Genomic DNA, 8,797 nt, shown 5'->3' with positions numbered 1-8,797 from the left:
AAAAAAGGTCAAATACGGAAAGTTGTTAGCGTATAAAAGTAGCATCCGTACCTAAACCAAAGATGCTTTTTTGAATATAGAAAGTAGAAGGCAGAAAAGGTTGGCCATACGCGTATACACGGATAGTTTGAGAAAAGTGAGAAAAGACTAAACTTAGAACTGGTCTTTACTCTTCTGGTCCAGATTGATGTCATTCTAATAATATTAATAGTAAATCCTTAGCTCATCTTAGACAAAACCACTCCACCTGTCGAGGCTCAGAAAATTAAGCGCGTAAATCAATTTTTGTTCAAAAATTTGAAGAGCAAATAATAAATCACAATTCTTGCTGCAGTGGTAAATGGTAGAAAAAAGTAATAAGTTTATATGAAAATAACACACAATCAATCACATAAAATAGTTGTGATAAAAGTTGTTAATTTTTATGTAATACTAAAATTACCCATTTCTGTTTGGGGAAGAAATAATTGAAAAATAACAATGAGTCCTCTTGTAAGCATACCCTTGTACAGGGGTGTTCAGGGTATTAGGTATTCATAAAATAAGAAAGAAGTGAGTCATTGACATTACTCGCTCATAGTTAGTGGGAAATCCTCCCTAAAACCTATCAGTAGGCTTGTAGCATATTATCCATGAGGTTTGAGGGAACATTTGTTAGACCTACACTCAAAGGTAATAAGTCTAGTCACGTTTAATGGGTTTGTGGTTGATGTGGTATAATAAAATTTTAGAAAAATTAATAAATATCTTAAGGCAATTAATTTAAAAAATAGTTTTAAAAATGTTTTATGAGAAAAGAAAAATTAATTAACTTTTTTGACATGGGTTGGTATTCCAATGGATCTAGTGTAGAGGAGCACTACCTGATCAAAACTAATTCCTTTTATAAAATAGGATTAGGCTACCAAGAATTCAACATTACATCATAATATCTAGAAAGATAAACTTTTGAAGGAGTGAGTGTTCGCTTAAAATAACTTCAACAAAAATAAAAGGATATTATAGTGGTATACACATTTTGAGCATTAGTAGTTTTGTAAGATTACTTCAATAATTAGTGTTGGTGAGCATATTAATGAGGCATGCGCATAACTTAATACTGTATCAATTGTCATTAAACAATTGACTTATCTAATCTAGTTGTATTGACTTGTTCCACATGTGAAGTTATGTGTTAGGGTCATTTTTTTTTTTTAATGTATTGGCATATTGTTTAACAAAATGTATTTTACTTGTAATTAGATAGATCTAAGATATGTTTAGGATATCATGAAGAATGTTGATAAGACAAAGTAAGTGGTATCATTAAATGTATGAAGATTGTTAGGAACCCGTTGGTTCCTAATGGGGATGGGTATGAATTATAAGGGAATTGATGAGAATTATAGGGGAATGGATAGGAATTATAGGGAAATTGACTTAATTCGAAGTAGTCACCCTCCATAGAGAAAGAGAGAGATTAAGAGAGAGAGAGATGCATTAATGCACTAACAAATTGGTTTATTCTTCATTCATATCTCATATTGGATTACAATCATTATTTATAGGAGACTAGCTCTAATCTCATAATTGGCCCACATGGCCTCATCCTATTGGTTCTATTATTTCCCATGTGCATTAATAATTCCAACATGCGCTAAATGTGATCAACATGCTTCATCCTATTGGTTCTATTATTCCCCATGTGCATTGATAATTCCAACATGTGCTAAATGTGATTAACATGTTTAGAATTGTAACTAACTAACTAATTATTATCCATATGCTAATAGCATTTCTAACAAAGATTGAACCAAGAAACAAGTGAAGAAAAACAAATTTAATGAAACTTAACACTAGTCTCAACACTAGCATCTATCGAGGCTTAATGAGTAATTCTCGACACTAAGCTCAATACCTCTCGATCTATTGAGTTCTGCAAATCCAGAACTATCACATCAAAATTTCAGCCAATGATGACTTGGATTGCTAAGGTTTCGTTCACTAAACCTCTAGAACATATAAAAGTATTATTTTAAAGACATAAAATACACAGAGACTCAGTTTAGAGAACTTATACACTTTGTGAGAAGCTACTGCATTCTTGTACGCCTTAGGGTTTTGTAACCAAGTGCTTTTAGATCTTCAATGTGTTTTGAAGTGAAAAACTTTCCATCCGATAACAATCAATAAGTTACTAGGAAGTCAAACACGTACTAGGATCCATGCATACAAGAACAAATCTCTACAAGATCAAGTCCAATTAGGGATTGAAGTAAAGATTAAACTGTAGGTTGGTATTTTGAGATAGTTCAAGGTAGTGGTAAGATTCTTTATATTTGTAACCACTTGTTCATGATTAGTGGATTCTTGGGAATGTTGACCTAAAATTCACTTGATGAGATTTTTCACCTTCAAGAGGTTTTTCTCATTTTTCAACAAATCACCGTGTCAATTTAAATTTTACTGCACTTAATTTATTTGGTGATTTGTGTGTACCTCCATTATTTGCATATAATTTGACCTAATTAATCAACTTATATAATTGATTTAATTAACCAGAATCAATCTATAACCCAAAACTGCGGATGAAATTTGCAATATTGAATCAATGGGGTTCAATTTTCCAACAATTTGAGTAACTACATACAACTTTTCTGTAAATAAGGTTGGGGAAGGAGGATTTGGTTCCTGTCTACAAGGTAATTTGGCAATATCATATAGTCAAGTATCTCAATTGTCTGTCATAACAGGTTAGATTCAGAACTTTTTTATTATTAAGGGTTTCATATTGAATATTTTGATGGATCTATAGGGTAGGCTCTCTGATGGACAAGAGATAGATGTTAAACTACTATCCATAGGTTCGGGACAAGGAGATTTAGAATTTAAGAATGAGATCTTGTTAATGGCTAAGCTTCACCACTGGAATATAGTTTAGCTTCAAGGTTTCTACTTGGAAGGAAATGAAAGGCTTCTCATTTATGACTTTGTGCCAAACGAAAGTCTCGACCAAGTTATATTTGGTTTATTATTAAATTAATTTGTTTATTAGCCACAATAATTTTTGTACTATCGAAATATTTTACAACATTTATCAAATTAAATAAACACTAAACTAGTTGCCAACGAGTTAATAATCCGTTTTAGGAAAGTTTTTATGAGAAATGAAAAAATCTGTCAAAATATTAATTACTTTTTTTTTTTCATTTCCCTATAAAAACTTTCCTAAAATAGATTATTAACCAGTACCTTAAGTGCACTCGTTAATATTTTTCTTATTTAATAAAACAGGCCCCATATACAAAGACTTTCTTCATCATCAAGTTAGAGTTCAACAGCTCTTGCCATCTTGAATTCCCCACACGTAATTTACTCGCCTTTAGTTCTCATCCTCCCCTTAATTTTTAAGCTAAAAAGAAACCTAACCCATATAGGCGTATTATATAGTTACGCCTTAGTCTATACATTTTTTAAGTAAATAAAACGTGTGGCATCGAATTTAGACCAAAAAGAGAGAAAGGAAAAAAAAAATAGACATCGATTTAGAACTATTGTATTTGAAAAGAACAAAGGGAGTCGTCATTATTGTGAACTACACAATTCAATTTCAAGTTTTTCCACATTCACTCATTTCTTCATCGACTTTGAATTAAATAAGGTTTTGCTTAGTCATAAAGGGATCAATTGGCAGTCGTTATCATATTAAAGTAGCATCCATAACGAACCTCAACCGTCAAAGATGATTTCTTTTTTGGATGAACTTCAAAGGTGATTTCCTAAATAAGAAAAGGTGGATGAAAGGAGGAAAGGTGGATAAAAGGAGGTAAATGTTAATGGTATTATAACTTACTATATAGTGATGTGGTAACTGGTAATGCATGTAATTCATGAATTTTAATCTCGTATTAAATAAATGTTTAAAATATATTTTAATAATTTGTGACACATTAATTTTATAAGTTCAATGTATTAAAATTTATAATATTTTAACATTATACATGAAAGAAATGTTTTGAGAAAATTATTGTACGGCACTAGACTCAATGGCAAGGCTTATGAGTATACACGGATCGAGAAATGATTTATATACATATGAATTCATTCCATTATTGAAATTAGGAGGAAGAATTTTTAATTATTTAATCATTATTTTAACTCTCCGCGTCACATGGGTGCTCAGAATGCAGACAATAATCCAACTAAAGACCACATACATTGTCATTTGGACTACAAATGGGCTAAATCAAAAAAATAAAATAAAAAGAACCAAGGGCCCGCGCAAACACCTTCAATCTTTCTTTTTTATTTTTTAATAAGAAAACGTAGCCTTCTGTCTATTTTCCCTTTTCGTACTTTCTCTCATCTTTCGTTACACTTTCCTCTGAAACAAACAGACACAAATATTTCAAAACCAATTATTCAGCCTCATCACCCAAAGAAGACCCAATCAAAGGCTGCCGCCTTAACCTCTCTCTCTCCGCTTGTCAATGGCTCTCCCGTCAAGTAAAACCACCAAATTAAAAAATTAAAGGGAAAGAGAAACGAATATGGCACAAAACCATCTCAAACATTTGTTCAGAAAAAGAAATTCAACAATTAAAAAAAATATAGAAAAAAAATTATTCAACAATGAGATTTACAAGCACGCATATGTTGATGTTTGCGCATGATTCAAGTTTTCAGCCATATTCCAAAATGGCAGGAAATGAAAATCTCTTCAAGGTATCTATCAATCATTCCTTTTTCAAATATATGTGGGCTACCAAATCAAGTTAACAAGAAAAATCATGTCAAAAACCCAGGAATGGTGGAGGATGGGAAGTCCAGGTAGAGAGAGAGGGATATGTGGGTGGTATTGGGATCATTCTAAGTTCATCTTATAGGTGGTCTGTGGGTCAAGTCCGTGAAGGAGTGTGGTTCTATGAGTACCATTTCTGGGGAGTAGAGAGTCTGGGTTAGGAATTTCAGGGAAGTAGTGAAGAGTCAATACCGGAGAGGAGTTCGAGAAATGAGCATGGGTAGTATTTGATTCCTGGTTGCTGTTGGGATGCCAAGAAAATGTCGTTTTTTCTTGGTGGATGAAGCTTACATCTTTGGTTAATTTTTTTTTTTTTTTTGGGATGTGTTTGTTTCTAAGGAAAATTTCCAGGAAAGATGAGAAAGTGCAAACAGAAAAATATAGATTAAAGGATGCGTTTACACGTGCATTTTGGTTTTTGTCTTTCTACTTTTTGTTAATTTAGGCCACAGGGCAGTTCAAGGGACAATCTTTCTTCTTTTTTATTTTATTTTTTTTTTTTAATTTGAGAGTTTTAACATATGGCGTTTGTTCTTAATGATAGTTCTTTTATCATCAGACTAAGACATCAATCAATTTTTAATGTAGGCAAAGATTGAACTCTAAATCTCTTATACAACCATTAGAGACTTTATTAGTTGAGCTAACTGAAACTCACAGTTCAAGTGGCAATCTATGCAGTAAAGAAATTATATTTTATTTTGGTCATAAGGCATGTCAATATTTTTCATTCATCGTTTAATAGTGGGGATCATTTTGATACAATATCAAAAGTTCAGGCACCAAATTTATACGTTTAAAAAATTAACGACAAAATTGAAATACATCATAAAAGACAAGGACTAAACATGTACTCTACCTTAAATTTAATTATTTAACCACTAGTTAAAGTAAGAATATAGACATTCATACTTGAATTTAGTGCCCGTTTGTTTCCACATTTTGAGCCCAAAAAGGGCTTTTTGAAAAAAGCCAGGCCTAAATGTGCGTTTGGTTCAACCAAAAACGCAACTTTTTGGAAAAAGTTGCGTTTTGGGTTTGTGAAGAAAATGCGCAATATGGAAAAGGAGCTCAGAGCTCCATTTTGGAAAACACTCGTGCGTGTTTGAAATTTATCCGTTAAACTCACAGAACAATTACCAAATTACCCTTTCACACCATTCTTCATTCCCTTCATCTCTCTACTCTGCCCTCTGCCCTCTTAATAACAAATTTCCAAATCCAAACACAAAAAAATCTATAACAAATTCCCAAATCAGCTAATGAAAAAAAAAAAAAAAAAAACAANGCTGCATACATGTCTTCTGAATTTACATCTTATTTTTTTTTCAGTTGTTGTTCTTCTAATTAAAAGTTCATATGTTGGTATATGGTAGGTTATAATGCCAGTAGTTCAGATTCAGACGAATTGAAGGGTGATTCTTAGAAAACCCTTTAGGCCTGTGAATCCGAAACAATCAAATGTAAGTTGATATCCCTATTACGTTTGGCCTTATTGTACTTAATTTTTCTCATTGCCTTGTACTTAATTTAGAATAGCAAGATGTTTACATGGCCTTATTGTACTTAGTTTTTCTCATTACCTTTACTTAATTTAGAATAGTAGGACCATGAGTTATTCACTATCAATTGTGTCCTTAACATGCCCTTTTGTGGAAGCAAGTCGCTTGTAGTTAGGGTGGATGAGGCGGTGTAAAAACACACTCTTACTACCATGTGATAAGTTGTGGTACAAAATTGTAAAAAAAATTATGCCACTAGCATCATTTTTTTAAATTTGTTTACACATTTTTTTTTAAGGAATTTGTTTACACATTTCAAATGTCAAAATTTTCAGCTTTACCTTTACGTGTGGTGTCAGACACACAAAATAAGATTATGAAAACCACACAAAATAAAAGGAAAAGAACAAGCTAGCTATACTCTCAGTCAAAGGACAAAACCAAGACCTTCTTAGTTCTCAGCCACTCAAAGTGTATATTGAAGGAGAAAAAAAAGAAAGAAAAAAGAGAAGGAAAATGAAGGTGGGTCTGCTGCTACTACGAATGGAAATGAAGACAGTGCAAAGAAAGGGTTGGATGGCACAGGTTTGGATCTTCCACTGAATCGCCATGGAAACTTGAAAAGTGCTTCCAGTGATCAAAGCCTCAAGGACATTCTTCTCCAAATTAATTCTTCCAAAACCCCTGTAAGTACTCAATGATTTTTTTTTTCTAGGTTTTTTTTTTTGAAATTATATTTGCTTGTTTAGTTTTCATGTTTTGATTAGCTTCAGTGGTAAAGGATAGTCCTGGTTGATTGTTTTATTTTTTAGATCTTTACTATAAAACTGCTGTGTCTTTCCTAACAAAAATATAAAAAAAATAATGCGTTTTGGTGTTTTAAGCAAATCGGCCTATAACCGGTTCAATCATACCGGTTTTCGGTTTGTAAGGTTAATAGTGGTGGTGGGTTTTTTATTTATTGTGATGACTAGGTTTTTTGTTTATGGTAGTGGCTGAGTTTTTGTGGTAATGGTGGTGGCTATGTTTTTTGTTTAATGGTGGTGGTGGGTTTTTTGTTTATGGTGGTGGCTGAGTTTTTTTGTTTAATGTTGGTGGTAAGTTTTTTTTATTTATTGTGATGGTTGAGCTTTTTGTTTATGATAGTGGCTGAGTTTTTATGTTAATGGTGGTGGCTGTATTTTTTGTTTAATGGTGATGGTGGGTTTTTTGTTTATAGTAGTGGCTGAGTTTTTGTGTTAATGGTGGTGACTGGGTTTTTTGTTTATGGTGGTGGCTGAGTTTTTTGTTTATGTTAGTGGCCGGGTTTTTGTGTTAATGGTGGTGGCTGTGTTTTTTGTTTAATGGTGGTGGTGTGTTTTTTGTTTATAGTGGTGGCTGTGGTTTTTGTTTAATAGTGGTGGCTAGTTTTTTTTTTTTTTTTTAAATAGTGTTGGCTAGATTTTTTTATTCTTTGTGGTGGTTGGGTTTGTGTTTATGATGGTGGCTGGGTTTTTGTTTTGGATTGCACTTTATTTGTTTTGTTTTAAATTGAGATTTTTCTGTATTCTTTGTGATTTTTCCATGGTTTGTAATGTGGGTTTGGTTTTTTTTTTTTTTTTTAGAGAATGTTGTGGGTTTTCTTTCTTTGATAGTTTGGCTTCATGTGATGTTGCATTATGATTATTTTTCTAGTTTGTTATTGGGTATTCTGTGGACATTTTCTGCATTGTCTTTCTAATAATATATATTATATATATATATATATTTTTTTTTTTTGTAGTACATCTGATCAAGGATATAGGTTTGCAGTCTAGTTTGTTATTGATGTATTTTCCTTTATACTTGTGCAGATATGAGATTGGTGGCAAAAAGATAGCTTTTGTGGAACTACTTGAGCTCAAATAATTTTCTGTAAAGTTTGGAAGCTAAGACATCATTTGTATATAAATGGTTGTAATTACTTTGTGAACATCTTTATTGCATTTTTAGATTGTATGGATGTTTTTTTATGGATTTGGTTTGAAATGAATGGATGTATTTTTATTTTATTTTATGGATTTGGTTAGAAATGAACAGGTTAATATAATGGCAAGTAAATGTAAAGAATATTAATAAAAAAATAAAATTGGTGACGATAATTTTCTTCGCCATATCTGACTATAAGCAAAAATTGGTGACGAAATAATTCGTCACCTGATCTATTGAAGTAAAAAAAAAAAAAAACAATCGGTGACGCAAAATTTCGTCACCTAATCTATTGATATTGGAAAAAAAATATATTTGGTGACGAAATATTTTGTCACTGAAAATAAGGTTTAGTGACGAAAACATTAGGTGACAAAAAACTTTTGTCACCTATCATTTTTTATTGGTGACGAAAAAATTTTGTCACCTATCTTTTCTTTTTTGGTGATGAAACATTTTCGTCACCAATACAAAAGGTGACGGAGCTTAGGTGACGAATGTTTTTTCGTCACTATTTCGTCACCATATGTATTCGTGACGAAATAAGGACATATTGTGATGAAATGTT

The 8,797-nt window shown here is 32.0% G+C and overlaps 1 long non-coding RNA gene across 1 annotated transcript; it reads left to right on the top strand.

Moving 5' to 3' along the window:
- Positions 1-6,117: 6,117 nt before the first annotated feature.
- Positions 6,118-8,317, top strand: LOC136062709 (uncharacterized). The gene is made up of 3 exons (XR_010624435.1): positions 6,118-6,243; positions 6,618-6,968; positions 8,115-8,317. It is a non-coding gene; the product is annotated as an uncharacterized LOC136062709 (long non-coding RNA).
- The last annotated feature ends 480 nt before the right edge of the window (positions 8,318-8,797 follow it).

The sequence above is a fragment of the Quercus suber genome, unplaced genomic scaffold (assembly GCF_002906115.3).
Source record: "Quercus suber isolate HL8 unplaced genomic scaffold, Cork oak 2.0 scaffold_443, whole genome shotgun sequence".
Taxonomy (NCBI): Eukaryota; Viridiplantae; Streptophyta; class Magnoliopsida; order Fagales; family Fagaceae; genus Quercus; species Quercus suber.
The sequence above is the reverse complement of the archived record's forward strand: the minus strand, read 5'-3'. Positions and strand labels throughout refer to the sequence as shown.